At 41.5% G+C, this 17,676-nt stretch overlaps 1 protein-coding gene across 1 annotated transcript in view; it reads left to right on the top strand.

Moving 5' to 3' along the window:
• The window catches only part of SLC27A2 (solute carrier family 27 member 2), an 89,205-nt gene that overhangs the window by 33,691 nt on the left and 37,838 nt on the right, over nucleotides 1-17,676 (top strand). The gene's annotated exons all lie outside the window — the stretch shown is intronic.

Raw genomic sequence — 17,676 nt, 5'->3', positions numbered from 1 at the left:
CTTCCTGTCCTGATGACTCCTCATTTTCTTCATTTCTACATCTTGTCCTGATGACTCCTCCTTCTCATTTCTCCTTGTCCTGATGACTCCTCCTTCTCTTAATTTCTCCTTCTTGTCCTGACAACTTCTCTGTTCTCATTTCTCCTTCTTGTCCTGATGACTGCTCCTGCTCCTCATTTCTCCTTCTGGTCCTGATAACTCCTTGTTCTCCTCATTTCTCCTTCTTATCCTGAAAACTCATTGTTCTCATTTCTCCTTCGTGTCCTGATGACTGCTCATGCTCCTCATTTCTCCTTCTTATCCTGACGACTCCTTGTTCTCTTTTCTCCTTCTTGTCCTGATGACTGCTCCTGCTCCTTATTTCTCCTTCTTGTCCTGATGACTTCTTTGATCTCCTCATTTCTCCTTGTCCTGATGACTCCTTGTTCTCCTAATTTCTCCTTCTTGTCCTGATGACTCATCGTTCTCCTAATTCATCCTTCTTGTCCTGATGACTCCTCCTTCTCCTCATTTCTCCTTCTTGTCCTCACAACTTCTCCGCTCTCATTTCTCCTTCTTATCCTGATGACAGCTCCTGCTCCTCATTTCTCTTTCTTGTCCTGATGACTCCTTTGTTCTCAATTTCTTCTTCTTGTCCTGATGAATGCTCCTGCTCGTCATTTCTCCTTCTTGTTCTGATAACTCCTTGTTCTCCTCATTTCTCCTTCTGCTCCTGCTCTTCATTTCTGCTTCTTGTCCTGAAAACTCATTGTTCTCATTTCTCCTTCGTGTCCTGATGATTGTTCCTTCTCTTCATTTCTCCTTCTTGTTCTGATGACTCCTTTGTTCTCCTCATTTTTCCTTCCTGTCCTGATGACTCCTCATTCTCTTAATTTATCATTCTTGTCCTGATGACTCCTCATTCTGGTGTCATGGGCATAAAAGTTAAGGGGGAATCTAAAATAATTCCTTGTTTACAAATTCTTCACTGTCCCTGCCCACTCACCGAAAGCCTAACATAGCAGCCAGAGACTACTATACACATAGTGCGGCAGTATCGCCTCCTGAATGCATGGAAACCGTTACTCTACCACCAGTCTTATGCAACCTTTAGGCTAGGTTGACAATTGTGGCTGTCTCTTCAACCCCTCTGAAAAGTGATGCATGGTGGATCACTTTTCAGAGGGGTCGTAGAGACTACCACAATTGTGAACCTAGCCTAAAAGTTACAAAGTACTTTATAGTTAATGCTTTCCAATATATTTATACAAATGTTGTATACAGTTTTGCAGCGGCACAGCATTATATCGCTACATCTCCCAGACCAGTCAAGAGTAAAGTTGCATGCTGGCCAGGGGAGCAATAGACAGTATTACCATTAAATCTGGCACACTTCCTTTCCAAAGCTTGTATATCTTAACCTACTCAACCAAGCAAAACCGAACAGCTGAACTATTTTGGAAAACATGGGTGAAATAAAAAGCCATGGATGTCTATACGGGTTTCAATGAAAATTGAACAAAAGCTCAAATTGTTCTGACTTTGCTGCACTCATTTTGTGAGCAACTGTGGGCCGTACCATTCAGACATACCCTTATGTTGTTGTGAGAATTTGGTCACTTATGTATTAGCAGTCATCGTGCACCACGTTTGCTGAAGTCTAGCCATGTCTCAACTGTGATTTTTGAGTGGGGTAAGACACATTTGTTGACCACATCTAAAAGTTTATGTGGGGGCCCATGCGCGGCTGGCTTCCAAGATAGCCGCTTAGAGCAGAGGCTCCGTGACTAACTCCATGGCAGCCCGGCTCACAACCCAACAGACGGGACACCGGCACACTGAAATGGGGGATATACACCCCCGCACCCTCTGGAATCATGCCCAGACGCCGTAAGTCTCCGGCTCAGCTGCAGAGACTTACAGACTTCTATCCGGCCTGTGATCACAGAATCCAAAATGGCGCCGGCGCCATCTCAGACGGGAGACAAGTCCCTGCACATCAACACAGTTACACTCCGGATCCCAGAATGGCAGTTCCACTGTACAACGGGGACCCAGGTGAGGTCTCTCCTCTTCCACCTACAACCCACAGGCCAGCAAAATCCAGGCCTAGGATTAAAGGCCCTGTAGCTACTACCTACCTGTCCCCAGATATGCCTCATAATCCTACACTACTATTGCAAACAGCTATTGAGGAATTCCCTGCCTCTGATCAACCAGTCTCTGAAACAGCTATGAACAATGTGTTACTCTCATTCAGACAGACTTTACATAGTGATCTGACAAACATGATTGCCCCAATTTCAAACGCCATTATTGATCACTACACACGCATTCAAAACATCGAGTGCAAAATGGCTGACATGTTTATGGGCACAATACGGCGGTAGACGCAAATACAGACCATAAAAACGAAATCTTACAACTAAAAAACAAAATCGCTGATCTAGAAGATCGTTCTAGAAGAAATAACATAAAAAGTCTGAGGCATCCCTGAATCAATTACCTCTGATGCACTAATACCTTATCTGCAACAACTAATGAAACATCTCATTCCTTCACTAGGTCCACTACTGTAGAGGTAGTGCTCGTTAAAGCCCATAGAATTCTCAAACCTACCTTTCTAGCAGCCTCTATTCCTAGAGATGTTCTAGTTAGAGTCCATTTCTACCACATAAAAGAAAAACTAATGTTGGCGGCAAGAAATCCATCAGCCTTTCCTGCTTCACATACAGGGGTAACACTATACGCTGACTTATCCAAATTAACACTCCTCAAAATAAAAAAAGCTATTACCCATCACTAAAGCCTTATGGTATAGGGTACCAATGGGGATACCCCACCAAACTCCTCATAAAAAATCAAGGTAGATCCTACATAGTTCGCAGCTTGGAAGAAAGCCTAGACCTCCTAAAAGATTGGAAGATTCTCCCTGCTGAAGACATCAGACCGACTTTACATCAACCCCACCAAATGGAGGGTGATTGGACCTGAGCACTGTATTACACCAGATGGTCACATGACCTCCCTAACTATACACCTGTGCCCACATAGCCTCGGCCCTTTTTGTTTACATTTTTGAAATTTAACAAGCTAATCCAACTGTTACATGACGAGAACCTAATTTCGCCATGGTTATTGTTCAGCCCCCATGTGTCAGTAACCAAACTGGTTACCCATGTTCTTGCATTTTGTGCAAGATGTTTTTACACAGGTTTTTCCCTGTTCCTTTCATGTTTCTCTTCCAGTCGATTAAACTCCATACCATCATCTTACGTTCATGGTAAAGATCAACAATCCTACACAACTATGAATATCCTTATCGCGTCTAATATGGAAACATATCCATCCTTCATTCCATCTCACAAACCAGATAAAAGACACTAAAAATTCAAAAATACACCCAGAACTACCTCTGCTTCCGTATACCATCACAGTATGTTTAAAATAATCTCTCTCAACGTCAGTGGACTGAACTCACCATATAAGAGATCTTCACTGATAAAAGAAATCCATGCTCAGAATGCCAATGTCATTTTTATTCAAGAAACTCACTTTGCATCGACCAAAACACTCACTTATACAATCAAAAATTTATCTACGAAAAACCTGGTGTCACACCACAAGAAGACTAACGGAGTCCTAAGAGCCATTAAGGATTTGATTAACTTCCAATTTCCAATTCACCTCTGAATACGCAGATCCTCAAGGACGCTTCCACATTTTAGTATGCCTCATTAACAATATCCCCTATACACTGGTCAACATGTATGCTCTGAACTCTAACCAGATCTCATTTTGCAAACAGCTGATCACCAAACTAGATCCCATCAAAAAAGGCTGCCCGACTATAGGTGGGGACTTCAACATCGTAAGCAATTCATAAACGGACTCATCTTCAGGCAAGAAACCTCTGCACCAAAATCTCAACCATTTTCTCCACACCAACGATCTCTACGACATTTGGAGATGTGAGCATGGATCCAAAAAGGACTATTCTTACTTCTCTCTATCACAACGCTCATACTTAAGAATAGACTTCTTTCTCATGGACAAATGGACACTACAATACATATCCTCCTCAACAATTGGGACTATTACGTGGTCCGACTGCGCTGCAGTGTCTGTATCCATAGGCCCACTCAATAGCTTGACACCACCCAAACCATGGAGAATGAACTCATTCATTCTTTCTGACCCAGCCCATAAAAAAAAACATACGGGAAGCACATGATCTCTTGTTCAAGACCAACGACACTCCTGATACTTCAATATTTACATTATGGTCTACCTACAAAGTTTTCATGAGAGGGACTCTTATACGCTCACATAAATGCTCACAGAAGACATTAAACAGAAGGGGTCTTAACCTCCATCAAATTAAAAGAAGCTCTAAACAAATCCAATTCAACTGAAGCCAACTCCTCCTCATTACTAGCCGACAGAGAAAAACTCTGCCCCCTCTTATTGTATCAATATGACCTTAATTTAAAAAAATGAAAGACAAATTTTACTCCCTAAGTAATAAAGCAGGTGCACTCTTATCCAGATCGGTCAAACAACAACGCCTCAAGACCAAAATACATACCATTAGATCCTCTAAGTCCAATTCCCTAGTCTCAAATCCACTTCATATAGCTAATTCCTCTAGGGATTTTTAACAATCCCTCTATAATCTAAAAGACGACAGTGACACTCCACAACCCTCCCCAGAAGGCATACAAGCTTTCTTACGCTCGATTAGAATCCCAACCCTGTCCGCATCTCAATTGAAAAATATTTCAGAACCCTTCCACCCAACAGAAATTAAAGTGACAATTCGAACACTACCCCTTAACAAAACTCCTGGAAGTGACGAACGAATACTATAAACAATTTCCCACTATCCTTGCTCCACACTTAACTAAACTTTTTAACTCCGCTGCTTCCTCTGGTCGAATGCCAAAAGAGATGTTACAACCTATTATCAAAACAATTCCAAAACCAGGTAAGGACCCACAATTAGTACAAAATTACAGACCTATATCTCTAATTAATACAGATATCAAATTATATGCCAAAATACTAGCCCGCAGACTACCTCCGATTATCCCATCCCTAATACAACTGGACCAAATGGGCTTCAACGTCACTCCTTTATGACTTAAACCACAAAGAGTTCTTACACTCTCTTCCTCAAGAACTCCAATCATTTCAAAGATTTGGATTATTTAAACTGGGTCGAGTAGCCACTTTAAAAATGTTTGTATTACCTAAAATCCTCTATATCTTTAGAACCCTCCCAATACCCGTTCCTATACAATTTTTCAACAAAGCACAAAAACAGTTCTTGAGTTTCATCTAGGATTTGAAACGACCTAGATGTACCAATAACCTGTTAATCCATCCCTACCACAGAGGAGGGGCCAACCTCCCACACTTACGCAACTACTACCTTGCAGCACTCCTTGACCAGATTTACTATTTTTTATTTTTTTTTTAAATTGAAATATTTATTGGTTTTTCATGTTATTACAAAAAATTTCATAAAAAGAAACACAATACATTTAAGTAGTCTTAACATTTCTATTTTACCCCTTCTAATAACTCTTTTCTTGCCCTCCCCCCCCCTTATTCCCCTCCCCCCTCTCCCTCCCACCCCTCTGCAAGTTCACCAATCTCACGAGGCCCAATCACTTTAAATAACTTCCTAATTTAAGATTTTCTATATTTCTCCTTCACTTCTGATTTTTCCCATTTTTCCCATCTCGAATAGTATGTTCCCAGCCTATCTTCCTGCATATAGTAAGATTTTTCCATTCTACTGATCTGATTTACTCTGTTGATCCAGTCTTCCTCCTTCGGCACCTCTGTTTTCTGCCAGAACTTGGGTATCAACCCTTTTGCAGCATTTAAATAATACCATACGCCTGATTCTTTATATTTATTTACTGTTATCTCAACGTTATGTAAAAGACACATCGTTGGGTCTAACCCTATGTCATTTCCAGTTATTATTTCTATCAATTTAACTATTGTTTTCCAAAAAGCCTGAATTTTCGGACATTGCCACCACATGTGAAACACCGTGCCTATCTCTCCACATCCTCTCCAGCACATTTTTGAATTCTCCCCACTCATCCTGTGCTCAATACTCGGTGTAATGTGCCATCGTGTCAAACATTTATAGTTAACCTCCACTTCTCTCATACTAACGTTCTCGTGTGTCAATCTAAATATCTTTTTCTGTTGATCCTCATCTAACACCACCTCCATATCTCTTTTCCACTTCGTTATAAAAATTAACTTTGTGTCTGTGTCTAATTCTGTGAGTATTCTATAAATTTTTGCAATACCATGTTTCCCATCTCTACGTGTTTCTAACAGCCTTTCAAACATATTCCACTCCTTCTTTAATCTCAAGGGTTTTGGTAATTTCCCAATAAAACATTTTAGTTGGTAATATTTCCACTCATCTATTCTAATAAAAATATCTCCCTTCTTCTCTTTAAGTTCTTTAAATGATCTCAATTTCCCCTCTACCAGTACATCTCTCAGTTGGACATCTTCCCTCTCAAACCATCTCCCTGATATCTCATCCTTTCCTGGGGGGAAGTAATCAGTATTTGCAAGAGGCATTAATATAGAGTTGAATTCCCATTTCATATTTTTGTGTAAATTATCCCATACCCTTAAAACATTTAAAGTGTAATTACTTGTGTTTTCATTAATTTTTCTATAATGTGCTGGAATCCATATCATCTTACTCAAACGAATCCCACTCAGTGCATTTTAAATTTTTACCCAACTCTTCCCCTTCCGGTTAAATGTCCAATCATAAATTCTTGCTAAAATTACTGCTTTATAATATCTCTTGACGTCGGGTAGTCCCATTCCCCCTTTTTCTTTAGTCCTACTCAGTATTTCATATGATATTCTTGGTTTTTTATTCCTCCAAATATATCTTGTTAACATTTTTTTTATTATCTTAAAAAAAGACTCTGGGAGTTTAATCGGAACCATTTGGAATCTATACAGTATTTTAGGTATAATTACCATTTTAACTAGGTTTATACGTCCTATCCATGATGGGTTTCCTCCTAATATTTTCAATTCTTCCTTAGTCTCATTTATTAAGGAAATATAGTTTAATCTATACAGTTGTTTGTAAGAGATAGCGAGTTTTATCCCTAGGTATTTTAAATCTTTTTCTCTCCATATACAGGGGAATTCTTTTTGTAACTTTTCCTTTTCACTCTTTAATATATTGATGTTCAGGATCTCTGTTTTTGTTGGATTAATTTTTAAGTTTGATAGTTCCCCATACTCCTTCAAAAATTTCATTATATTTGGTAATGTTATTCGGGGGTTACCCTACATAGAATAATAGGTCATCTGCATAGACCGCTACTTTGTGTTCTATATTTTCGATCTGGATTCCCTTTACCGCACCACTGTTCCTTATCATTGACAACAGGGGTTCCAATGACAAAACATATAGCAGGGGGGACAGAGGACAGCCCTGTCTTGTTCCATTGGACATCCCTATGGATTCCGATCTCTCTCCATTTACCGTAATAATTGCGGTGGGTTCCCTGTATAGTTTACCTATCCACTCACGCATTCTCTCTCCAATCCCCAACACTTCTAGGTTGTCCATCATGAAGCCCCAGTTCACTCTATCGAATGCCTTCTCGGCATCAATCGACAACAGCACCACCGGGGCTTTCCCTTTTCTACTTTTCTGGATTAGCATCAGAGTTCTCAACCCGTTGTCCCTACCCTCTCTCCCTGGGACAAAACCCACCTGGTCTCCATGGATCCATTCTGGCATTAGATCTTTCAGCCTATTTGCTAGGACCTTTGCGTACAACTTAGTATCGGTGTTCAATAATGAAATTGGTCTATAGGTGGAACACTGAGAGGGGTCTTTTCCTTCCTTATGAATGAGTACAACATGGGCCTGAAGAGATTCTCTTCTACCCTCCATCCCTCCTCCCAAATCATTCATATACTTCTTTAACTTAGGTAACAATATTTCACTATATTTTTTATAGTAATTAACTGTGTACCCATCTGGTCCTGGGCTTTTTCCACCCCCCGTACTTCTTAGTGCTGTTTTTATTTCATCTTGGGAAATTTCCGCATCTAGGGCATTGAGTTGTACCTCACTTAACTTTGGTAATCCTGCGTTTTTTAAATAGTTCTTCCTTTTTTCTTTAATATCCTCTCCAGTTTCTTTTGACGAGCTTTGGGGTCTAATATTATACAACTTTCTATAGTATTCCGTAAAGACTTTAATAATCTCCTTAGTTGAGTAAACCAACTCCCCGTTAGGGTTTTTTATCTTTTCTATGTAATTTCTATTTTTCTTTTTATTCAGAGCTCTCATTAAGTATTTTCCTGGTCTGTCTCCCCATCTATATCTTTCACTTAATACCTTATTATATACTCTTCTCCTTTCCTCTTCCATCAATCTCTCTAGCTCATCTTTTTTATTCATTAACTTCTGTTTTGTATCTCTTGTTATTTTCTTCTTTTGTATCTGCTCCAAGTCGCAATCAGGATTCCTCTTATATATGCCTTGTGACTTTCCCATACTGTAGCTGTCGATACTTCCTCTGTCTCATTCTCCTTAAAATATACCTCAATCTCTTCCCCAATCTTCTGAGCTATATCTTTGTCCAAGAGAAGGGCCTCATTTAGTCTCCATCCTAGGCCTCCCGTCCACCGTCTCCCCCATCCCATTTTCATAATGACAGGGGCATGGTCCGAGAATGTACTCATCTCTATTTCTATTTTAACCAACAGTTCTATAAGTTGGTGATCTATTAGGATATAGTCCAGTCTCGAATATATCTCATGTGCATTGGAGAAGAAGGTATAGTCTCTGTCTTTCATATGCATAATTCTCCAGGTGTCCACAAGTTGGTACTCGTGGATCGCTTTTTTCAAAGCTCTCAGAGACCTACCACCTTCTCTCTGCACAGGGGAGGTTGTATCTTTTTGTGGATCCATACAGAGATTTAAATCTCCTGCTACTATCAAACGCCCTTTTTTAAAGTCTATCAATTTTTTCAGCAGACCCTTCAAATAGATCTCCGGCTTTTTGTTGGGGCAATATATATTGGCTAACGTGCACTCGATTCCCTGTAATTTGCCTTTTAAGAACAAGAACCTCCCCTCCGGATCGGTCTTTCTATCCTCCAACTCAAATCTCATGTTCTTTGCCAACCCTATTGCCACCCCTTTTGCTCTTTTAATTGGAGAGTCAGCGTAATACCATGTTGGAAAATATTTAGATTTTAATTTTACATTTGACTATCTCAAAATGTGTTTCTTGTAAAAATACCACTGATGTTGCCCTATGATGTAACTCTTTAAACAACTTAAATCTTTTCCCAGGGGAGTTCAACCCGTTCACATTATATGTTATAAACTGTATTTCTTCCATCCTACTTTGTTCTGTCTATCTCTCCTCTAACTCGCCTCCTCCTCTTAGATCCTTCTATCTTGCAGAATATTAACCCAACCACCCCTCCCCCCGCTCTCTCCCACCCAACCCCCCTCACCCACCACCACCCCCCAATCCCCATCTCACCCCCCCCGCCTCCACCCCCCCTTTCTCTTTTTTCCCCTACCCATTTTTAGGCTTGTAATCTGCCTACAAATCATTTGTGGATACAGTTCCACGATTGATTTAAAATTTTTGGGCGTAAGCTCCGCCCATGGACGGCTACCCCTTCTCCGGCCTCCCCAGATCCCCTTTCTCTATCAACTGGGCTCGAGAATAACCTTTACTCCACCCCCTTAACCAGAGCTTCCTTAAGGACTTCCACATTGACAGGGGTGGGGTAGGGGGGATGGGAGAGTAAGAGAAAAAAAAAAAAAAAAAAGGAAAAACATATTTTTTACCTAAGTCACCCTCCCTTCTCTCACCAACCCCAAAACCTCCCTCCTCCTCCCCCCCACCCGCTGCCAGTCCTCTTTTCTTGTGTCAACCGTAGCTTCCTTTTTCTTCTTCTTTTTCTTCCCAGCCAGCTATCTCCAATCTTTGCAAGTCCAGTCTATCACAAAAGTCTCTCAGATCTTCCGGGGATCTCAGATAAGCTGTAACCCCATTTTTCCACCCAATTAAAGATGCTGAATTACCCCATCTATACTGCACATTCTGCTTTCTCATTTGCTCCAACAGGGGTCTCAGGGATCTCCTCCTCCATAGAGTCTCTGATGTTAAATCCGCATAAATTTGGATAGTCAAGTCTCCATATTTAATTAATGATCTTCCTTTGATCTTCTTCCATATCTCATCCTTGACCCCAAATTTTTGGAACTGAACAATTATATCTCTCGGTCTTTCTTTCTCAGTAGCTTGTTGGAACTTTCCTGTTCTGAACACTCCATCTAGTTTAATCCCGTCTGTTTCAGGTCTGTCTCTTATGGAGTTTAAAATTTTATTTACTAATTCATATAGTGTTCCCCCTTTTACAGACTCTGGAATTCCTCGTACTCTAAGGTTACTCCTTCTTTCTTTATTTTCTTGCACTTCCATCCTATAGAGCAGTTTTTTCTGAGTTTTCTCTAGATGGGCTGTTTTTTTCCTTAGATTATCTATGGTTTGGGCCTGGGTTTTAACTTTCTCCTCTGTTTCTTCCATTCTCAATAGCAAATGCCCTAAATCGTTTCGAATAGCTGTCATTTCATGTTTTATCGTTTTCTCCAGACTTTGAAACATTTCTATCATCTCCTTCTTATTTGGTACTTGTAGTTCACCATCAAGATCTTGTTTCCCCAAGCCATCCGCTATTTGTTGGTTACAGGAGCTATTCATATCCAGTGATAATCTAGGACTATTTCCTGAGCTAGTGTCCATTTCCCCTTTTGCGCTTGCGCCTTGGGCCCTTTCTGGCGTAATATGTCCATGTGATGTAAACTTCCTTATCGTGCCTGTTTGAGACCCTTTGAGCCCTGCTCCCTTGGGACCTTTATTCTTCATATCCTCTATATGTCTTTTCTCTTCTATATTCTCTGGATGGGATTATACCGCTCCTTTGTGATTTGTGGACCTGATATACTTGTTATTTTTCCTTATTTTTTGTTCTCCTGAAGCGCCTAGGGCTCTTTTCTTGTTCTCTTCTAGACCCAGGGAATCCTCCCCTCACCTCCTTGGCCCCTTTGTCCCTAATGTCACTTAGGGATCTACTACGCCATAAGCCCCCATCAGCTCTCACTCACCCCGACAGCGGCTCCAGGCTTGAGTGGGGATCCTTCACAGCAGCTCAGCTCAGTCCTGGGGGGGATTCCTCTGGATCTCCGACACTGTGCTTCACTTTTTCCCTCTGAATTTTGCCCCAGGGACACAGGGTGGTTCTCCTGGTATTCCCGGGTCTCCCTGGTCCAGGATCAATCAGCCGGCCGAGGGTAGTAGTCAGCAGTAAGCCGGGGGTAGCGAGCCACAAAAAAAAAAAAAAAAAAAAGCCGGTAACAGCGGAGCGGCAGCTCCCTGTCACATCAGGACGCCGGCCGGTCTTCTCTTTCCCCCCAGAGATCCTCCGCGGCTGGTCACGTGTTTCCTCCACATCACCTCACTTCCCAGCCGCTTGGATCTCTCTCTCTTTACGAAGCGCCGGGGGAACCGGCGCGTCTCTGCAGCCTCCGTCCCACAGCCATCTCCGGCTCTCCGGGCCCAGCTCCACGGCCCTCCAGACTCCGGTGAGACGGTTTCTACAACGGGTCACTGGGGAGGTCGGGAAGCGGGAGCTAGCAGCGAGCTAGAGCCACTCGCTCCCCACAGCCACCATGTTCAGGCTCCTCCCGCCTTTCCAACCAGATTTACTATTAGTGGCACCCAACTACAGAAAAAATGTGGACTAACATGGAACATGAACTGTTCCATCCATCCACTCCACAGTCCTTCTTACTTCTGCACTCTATCTCCCCCAAACACTCTCATCAAACACACCCATACATCAACGCATCCTTAGACGCCTGGATAACTTTTAATACCCATCCATCACTGACCTCCAAACCAATTCCTACACCTCTCAATGTCCTTAACTTTCTAATCCCCGACATCACCCTGGTTACTTGGATAAAGATGGGAATACACTCCCTGTCTGACCTATTTGGAAAACATGGTTTGGCATCCTTCCAATATCTGCAAAATAAATACTGCCACCTAGTGAGAGATTTTATCACTTCCGAATCATCCACTGGTTAAATAGGGAACAAATTCCCTGCACTCTAAATATACCCCTTCAACTTCACCTCTTTCTTGAAAAAAACAAATATCCAGGCAAAGGAATATCAGTGTAAGGGATTTCCGGTAAGACGAAACGTGACCGGAAATGTGCTATCGCGCACACGCACGTGCACACACACGACGAAGATTGGCACCAGACGGCCTATTTAAGGAGTGTCTCTGCTCATGTTCAGTGCTGACTGGTCTTCAGCTCCCCCGTGCCCTGCTTGTTCCTGTATGATTCCTTTGTTGCTGACCCGGCTTGTTCCTCACCTGACTCTGATTGCTTTCCTGATACTGGTTCCTGACTTCGGCTCTGCTCCTGACCTTGGCTTTTCCTTCTTATTCTGTACCGTGCTGCCCGACAGTTGATGACCCTGGCTAGTCCATGACATTGCTCCTGTCTCTTGTCCTCACTACCTGCCTTGCTCTGGTGCATGCCTGGCAATCTGCAAAAACTGCTCTGCCTACTACTACTGTGCCAAGATCAGAGGATCATCAGCCTTCCAAGGTTTTCATCAGCAAGAGCTGCAAACAACAACTACTGGCACTCTTGTTCCCCTGGGTCCTAGACTCTCTGTTCCTACTCCAGCGGGGTCAGGATTAGTGACATAAGTGAGGCCGACCTCGTCATTTCAGTCTCCCATCAGGTACGTGACAATTAGTACTTTATGCTCTCCTGATAGAACTTTTACCTCACTCCAAATCAGCTTCTCTAAAAAATTGGGAACTCCACTTGCCCCAACCCACCTCAGAACTGATGTGGCATGAAGCCTTTAAAAGAACATATAAAGCGTCCCACTGTCCATCACATTGGGAATCATACCTAAAGTTAGTCCACCAGTGGTATCGACCCCACTGCGATTATCTAAACTGTACCCTACTCAATCTCCACTGTGTTAGAGGCAGTGTGGAGAAATAGGCTCTCTCTTCCACATAATTTGGTCCTGTAAATCACTCATATCCTTCTGGAATAATATTTTCAAAGTGATTTCTGAAATAGTAGGCAACATAGTGAAACCAGACCCAGTATTGGCTCTATTCCACATCGGTCTGAATAAGTTCCCCCTAGATACCCGGGCAGTAATTATCCATATCCTATATGCAGCAAAGAACAACATAACCAGACTATGGAAATCAGTGGTGACTCCATCCCTATCCAGGGTGATTCAAGATCTAAATACCCAATGTGACATGGAAAGAAGATTCTCAATTACACGCTTCCCCAACCTCAAATTTAGTACCTCTTGGGCTTCATGGTTAAGTAACATTAGATGTAAAGTTCAAATCTGATAGTTCCAATTAGAGATGAGCGAATCGAACTAGGCGAACCGGAATTCGAGTCGAATTTCAGGAAATATTCGATTCGTGTCGAAACCGAAATTTTGCCTACTTCGGGTGCGCGAATCGAACATTTCCCGATCAGCCGGCAAAAGTGTCCCTGCAGTGAGCTCCGCTATTTCTGACAGTTCTCTGACAGAAGGAACACATGTTTAGCGGTTGAAACATTGTATCTATTAGTTTACATTTAGGATACAGATGTTTCAACCACTGTACATGTGAAGAAGTTGTGAGAGAACTGTCAGAAATAGAGGAACTCTGCACATACACTTTTTGCCGGCTTGGAATTATTCTTCTTTTCATCCTACTTCTTCTTCTTCATCCTCAGAAGAAGAGGATGAGGATGAGGATGAAGAAGAAGAAGAAGAAGAAGAAGAAGAAGAAGAAGTAGGATGAAAAGAAGAATAATTCCAAGCCGCCAAAAAGTGTATGTGCAGAGTTCCTCTATTTCTGACAGTTCTCTCACAGCTTCTTCACATGTACAGCGGTTGAAACATCTGTATCCTAAATGGAAACTAATAGATACAATTTGTATCTATTAGTTTCCATTTAGGATACAGATATTTCAACCGCTGTACATGTGAAGAAGCTGTGAGAGAACTGTCAGAAATAGAGGAACTCTGCACATACACTTTTTGCCGGCTTGGAATTATTCTTCTTTTCATTCTTCTTCTTCTTCCTCATCCTCATCCTCATCCTCATCCTCTTCTTCTGAGGATGAGGATGAAGAAGAAGAAGAAGAAGAAGTAGGATGAAAAGAAGAATAATTCCAAGCCGGCAAAAAGTGTATGTGCAGAGTTCCTCTATTCTGCAGATACACTTAGAGGAGCTCTGCAGATACACTTAGAGGAGCTCTGCACATACACTTTTTGCCGGCTTGGAATTAATCTTATTTTCATCCTACTTCTTCTTCTTCTTCTTCTTCTTCTTCATCCTCATCCTCAGAAGAAGAAGAGGATGAGGATGAGGATGAAGAAGAAGAAGAAGAAGTAGGATGAAAATAAGAATAATTCCAAACCGGAAAAAAGTGTATGTGCAGAGCTCCTCTAAGTGTATCTGCAGAGCTCCTCTAAGTGTATCTGCAGAATAGAGGAACTCTGCACATACACTTTTTGCCGGAAACCGCTGTATGGAGTGAATGTCCCAGAACTGTCAGAAATAGACTATTTATGACAGTTCTGGGACATTCACTGCATACAGCTGTTTTAACCGCTGTATGGAGGGAATGTCATGGAACTGTCAGAAATAGACTATTAATGACAGTTCTGGGACTGTCCTTCAATGCAGCGGTTGAAACATTGTATGTATTTGTTTCCATAAATGGATCCATTTATGGAAACAAATACATACAATGTTTCAACCGCTGCATGGAAGGACAGTCCCAGAACTGTCATTAATAGTCTATTTCTGACAGTTCCATGACATTCCCTCCATACAGCGGTTAAAACAGCTGTATGGAGTGAATGTCCCAGATCTATCAGAAATAGACTATTTATGACAGTTCTGGGACATTCACTGCATACAGCTGTTTTAACCGCTGTATGGAGGGAATGTCATGGAACTGTCAGAAATAGACTATTAATGACAGTTCTGGGACTGTCCTTCCATGCAGCGGTTGAAACATTGTATGTATTTGTTTCCATAAATGGATCCATTTATGGAAACAAATACATACAATGTTTCAACCGCTGCATGGAAGGACAGTCCCAGAACTGTCATTAATAGTCTATTTCTGACAGTTCCATGACATTCCCTCCATACAGCGGTTAAAACAGCTGTATGGAGTGAATGTCCCAGATCTATCAGAAATAGACTATTTATGACAGTTCTGGGACATTCACTGCATACAGCTGTTTTAACCGCTGTATGGAGGGAATGTCATGGAACTGTCAGAAATAGACTATTAATGACAGTTCTGGGACTGTCCTTCCATGCAGCGGTTGAAACATTGTATGTATTTGTTTCCATAAATGGATCCATTTATGGAAACAAATACATACAATGTTTCAACCGCTGCATGGAAGGACAGTCCCAGAACTGTCATTAATAGTCTATTTCTGACAGTTCCATGACATTCCCTCCATACAGCGGTTAAAACAGCTGTATGGAGTGAATGTCCCAGATCTATCAGAAATAGACTATTTATGACAGTTCTGGGACATTCACTGCATACAGCTGTTTTAACCGCTGTATGGAGGGAATGTCATGGAACTGTCAGAAATAGACTATTAATGACAGTTCTGGGACTGTCCTTCAATGCAGCGGTTGAAACATTGTATGTATTTGTTTCCATAAATGGATCCATTTATGGAAACAAATACATACAATGTTTCAACCGCTGCATGGAAGGACAGTCCCAGAACTGTCATTAATAGTCTATTTCTGACAGTTCCATGACATTCCCTCCATACAGCGGTTAAAACAGCTGTATGGAGTGAATGTCCCAGATCTATCAGAAATAGACTATTTATGACAGTTCTGGGACATTCACTGCATACAGCTGTTTTAACCGCTGTATGGAGGGAATGTCATGGAACTGTCAGAAATAGACTATTAATGACAGTTCTGGGACTGTCCTTCCATGCAGCGGTTGAAACATTGTATGTATTTGTTTCCATAAATGGATCCATTTATGGAAACAAATACATACAATGTTTCAACCGCTGCATGGAAGGACAGTCCCAGAACTGTCATTAATAGTCTATTTCTGACAGTTCCATGACATTCCCTCCATACAGCGGTTAAAACAGCTGTATGGAGTGAATGTCCCAGATCTATCAGAAATAGACTATTTATGACAGTTCTGGGACATTCACTGCATACAGCTGTTTTAACCGCTGTATGGAGGGAATGTCATGGAACTGTCAGAAATAGACTATTAATGACAGTTCTGGGACTGTCCTTCAATGCAGCGGTTGAAACATTGTATGTATTTGTTTCCATAAATGGATCCATTTATGGAAACAAATACATACAATGTTTCAACCGCTGCATGGAAGGACAGTCCCAGAACTGTCATTAATAGTCTATTTCTGACAGTTCCATGACATTCCCTCCATACAGCGGTTAAAACAGCTGTATGGAGTGAATGTCCCAGATCTATCAGAAATAGACTATTTATGACAGTTCTGGGACATTCACTGCATACAGCTGTTTTAACCGCTGTATGGAGGGAATGTCATGGAACTGTCAGAAATAGACTATTAATGACAGTTCTGGGACTGTCCTTCAATGCAGCGGTTGAAACATTGTATGTATTTGTTTCCATAAATGGATCCATTTATGGAAACAAATACATACAATGTTTCAACCGCTGCATGGAAGGACAGTCCCAGAACTGTCATTAATAGTCTATTTCTGACAGTTCCATGACATTCCCTCCATACAGCGGTTAAAACAGCTGTATGGAGTGAATGTCCCAGATCTATCAGAAATAGACTATTTATGACAGTTCTGGGACATTCACTGCATACAGCTGTTTTAACCGCTGTATGGAGGGAATGTCATGGAACTGTCAGAAATAGACTATTAATGACAGTTCTGGGACTGTCCTTCCATGCAGCGGTTGAAACATTGTATGTATTTGTTTCCATAAATGGATCCATTTATGGAAACAAATACATACAATGTTTCAACCGCTGCATGGAAGGACAGTCCCAGAACTGTCATTAATAGTCTATTTCTGACAGTTCCATGACATTCCCTCCATACAGCGGTTAAAACAGCTGTATGGAGTGAATGTCCCAGATCTATCAGAAATAGACTATTTATGACAGTTCTGGGACATTCACTGCATACAGCTGTTTTAACCGCTGTATGGAGGGAATGTCATGGAACTGTCAGAAATAGACTATTAATGACAGTTCTGGGACTGTCCTTCAATGCAGCGGTTGAAACATTGTATGTATTTGTTTCCATAAATGGATCCATTTATGGAAACAAATACATACAATGTTTCAACCGCTGCATGGAAGGACAGTCCCAGAACTGTCATTAATAGTCTATTTCTGACAGTTCCATGACATTCCCTCCATACAGCGGTTAAAACAGCTGTATGGAGTGAATGTCCCAGATCTATCAGAAATAGACTATTTATGACAGTTCTGGGACATTCACTGCATACAGCTGTTTTAACC

This window comes from Staurois parvus, unplaced genomic scaffold (genome assembly GCF_062004578.1).
Source record: "Staurois parvus isolate SC_StPar_1 unplaced genomic scaffold, SC_StPar_1.0 ptg000381l, whole genome shotgun sequence".
Classification (NCBI taxonomy): domain Eukaryota; kingdom Metazoa; phylum Chordata; class Amphibia; order Anura; family Ranidae; genus Staurois; species Staurois parvus.
The sequence above is the reverse complement of the archived record's forward strand: the minus strand, read 5'-3'. Positions and strand labels throughout refer to the sequence as shown.